The 3332-nt window shown below is 42.9% G+C and overlaps 1 long non-coding RNA gene across 1 annotated transcript; it reads right to left on the bottom strand.

Moving 5' to 3' along the window:
• Window positions 1–296: 296 nt before the first annotated feature.
• Window positions 297–1141, bottom strand: LOC113473138. Its single transcript, XR_003395198.1, has 2 exons — window positions 1020–1141; window positions 297–362 (listed from the first exon to the last, which is right to left on the bottom strand). It is a non-coding gene; the product is annotated as an uncharacterized LOC113473138 (long non-coding RNA).
• Window positions 1142–3332: the final 2191 nt, after the last annotated feature.

The raw sequence follows: 3332 nt of genomic DNA, 5'->3' as shown, positions 1-3332 counted from the left end.
TATTCCCGACGAAAGTTCCGCAATTTAGGACTATACAGGGAAAAAGCTCAAAAGGAACTAGCGCTTCTCACGACTTTACCTTTGGCCACAGGTCGCTCAAATTTTGCAGATAGCTTCCATAATTAATGATGATCAGAAGTGTCCGCGGTCCGGATCTCGAGAAATGTACGGTTTGGCCGCTATGTAACGCCAAAACATCGAAAAAGCTCGAAAAGAATTCTCAAAACTGAACGTGAGTGGTCGGCTTTAGAAGGTAAAGGGATTGTATGGCAAGGTTCACCACTTACCTTTGGAATGTTTGCCGCTTGACGTAGTTCTCGCGCACAAATTCTACAATTTGTTTCTGCGTTTTGCCGCTATACCTAGATAAGAGGAAGGACGCAAAGGATACAGATTAGATGAGAAAAAAAAGTTGCACTAGCACGAGGACAAAGAAAACTAGATAATAATTAATAATAAATCAATTTTCACTTAACCTTGTTGTTTATTTGCACCTAAAAAGCCCCAGTATCCCAAAAGAAGAAGAAAAAAATTGTCCTCATGTGATATTGTCAAAAGATAAAAGGAACAATTTTAAAAGAATCAATCCATATTTTAACACAACATTAAGATGAATGTATGTCTAGAAAGAAAGGAAAATCTTCGAGGCTAATTCATTTGGTGAGTTAGAAGCTATCCTTCTTGGAAGGACAAATTTAGCGAAATTCCCTGTAGGGGATGAGCTATTAACTTCTAAGGAAAGTCACAACTTTGGGTCGTGGTCATGTTTTATTGAGTCTTTTGGGTCACTAGGAAGGCTTATAGAACACTTTTCGCGCGGGATGACGGATCAGTACCCAGGCTTAAGCCCTGGGTCACTAGGAAGGCTTATAGAACACTTTTCGCGCGGGATGACGGATCAGTACCTAGGCTTAAGCCCTTATCACACCCGGCGTAGTTCGTTGACCCCATTCAGGGCTATGAGTGTATTTTTAGAATATCGACTTCCACCGAAGGCTATTGGATAAAATTTACTTTACCTAAATGAAGAGCCCCTACTCAGCACCCGTGTTCGTTGGCGGGGCGTATTCTTGACGGCCGAACACCGGAAGAAGCCATGGTTCTCGACACACTTCTTCCAGAAATTCTTGCAAGATCGGAAGAGCGCGAGCGTCAAACAGGAACTCGACGATGTCCTTGTAAGTAGCCCTGCGGGGAGTGAAAGTGTTAAAAGAGGTTTAATAAATGGTCGAAACGAAGTGAATTTTACCCTTTTTTTTTACATATTTTTTTCCTTTTCTTCTTCTCTTTTTGTACTTCTTCTTGATGACGCTGAAATGTGGAGTGAAAAAATTGGACGGGCAAATATGGGTATGAGCTTACGAATTATAAAAGCCGCAAGGCGGAAACTGTTTCAAAGGGCTTGATGTTGGGGGAAAAACAGACGATGTTAATCATAACATTTCATAATCATAATAGTTGTAATTATGTTCATCTAGCCAGCAAAAAGTGTAGCTCCACAATTTCAACCTTTAAAAGTACAATTTTCGGTACTTAGTAAAAGAAAAAAAAAAAAAAAAAAAGCTCAAAATCGTGCAGACTTTCAACATTTAAAGGTTTTATTTCAATCTTTCCAAGTGCCGATTCTGCGTATTTATTAGCCCATAATAATGTTACTCTCCATTTAAAAGTACACATATCAATTCACCTGAGAACTTGACATATCCTTCAGGATGCACTCGTATGAGGAACCGTTTCCTTTGAAACTAATTTGCGTATTTTAGCCCAGGAAAACGTGTTGATTCTGGTCTGGATTCTGAACCACCAGGGATGCCCATTGTTGGCACGGGACAGGTTGAGCCAGAATTATCGTGTCTTTGGCCGGTGGATTGTGGGAGGGTTCGCATCGGCGGGGCCGTCTCGAGAAGATGAGTCGGGCCGCAGCCGGGGATTGACCTCTGAAGATAGACTGAAACAAGATTCTACCTTTTTACCGCTTTCGCATGTACTTCACAGCCACATTCTTGTGTACATCCATGTGCTATCACAAGAACGATTTATCTCTTGTGTTTTTGTTTTTATGATATATTTTTTTCTTCTGTTCTGGGATTTCGAACCCAGCACTCTCTGTTTTTGTATTGTCTTTTTATTGTGTCTTTTTGTTTTACCACTCGGCCACAGAATTGGACAAGAATCTACTCTAGATTTTGTTAACGTTGTCGTCGACGACTGTATAGAAAGTTACAGATTGTGATGACTTACGGCGGGTTTCTGTGAGGTTCTCCATGGTATTCGTCGCTCGCGAGTTCGGGGGTTGATGGGCGGAGCGAACTTGTACGAGACAGATACGTGTGTTCTGATATTCCTCACTGGTACATGATGTCGCGCAGCACTCAGCTGAAAAGATAAAATTGAATAACAGTTAAAATTAAAAATCAGAGTAAAATAAAAATATTTCCACCACGAAATTGCGAGTTAAAAGCCGGGGGTTTTAAATACGATGTTTTACTTTACAATATAGGAGCCATCCAGACGGGCCGTGTCTCGTTATCAAGCAGGAGGCCTCTGGGATAGGTCGCGTTGATTTGCAAACAGAATAGATTACCGCGTAAGTTCCTTCTATTTGGAGGCCACTAGGTGCTAATATTAGGGAGGCCGAAGCCGAGCGTTACCGTTGTACAATATAGGAGGCCACAGAGCGCCGTCTTCTCGTACAATGCAGAAGGCCTTGGATAGGTCCGCGTTGATTGCAACACAGGAATAGATACGAAGTGAATTCTTCCAAATACCAAGGCAGCTATTACGTATTGGAGGCCGAAGGCCGTGATTACCTTTTACAGATATGCAGGCCATCAGAGCGCTGTGTTCTCGTTACAATGCAGGAAGGCTTGCGATAGGTCGCGTTGATTTGCAGGGCAGAATAGATACGCCGTAAGTTCCTTTTCTATTTGGATGCCACTATGCTAATATTAGGAGCCGAAGCCGGTGCCTTACCTTGTACAATATAGGAGGCCATCAGAGGCGGCGTGTTCTCTGTACAATCAGGAAGGCCTTTGGAGTAGTCGCGTTTGATTGCCAGACAGAATAGATACACGCGTAATTCCTTTTCTATCTTGGAGGCGCCACTATGCTAATATTAGGAGCCGTTCAAGGCCGCATGACGTCTACCCTTGTGTCCAATATAGGAGGGCCATCTAGTGGCGGCGTTCTGCTCTCCTCGGTATAACAAGTGCATTAAGAGCGTGGCGATATGGAGGTCCTGTGTTGGACTGACATAACAAGCTAGCGAGCACCGTAAGTTCCTTCTATTTGGAGGCCACTAAGCTACACTTGATTAGACGAGGGTCCCGCGG

The sequence above is a fragment of the Diaphorina citri genome, unplaced genomic scaffold, assembly GCF_000475195.1.
Source record: "Diaphorina citri unplaced genomic scaffold, Diaci psyllid genome assembly version 1.1 scaffold16343, whole genome shotgun sequence".
Taxonomy (NCBI): Eukaryota; Metazoa; Arthropoda; class Insecta; order Hemiptera; family Psyllidae; genus Diaphorina; species Diaphorina citri.
The sequence above is the reverse complement of the archived record's forward strand: the minus strand, read 5'-3'. Positions and strand labels throughout refer to the sequence as shown.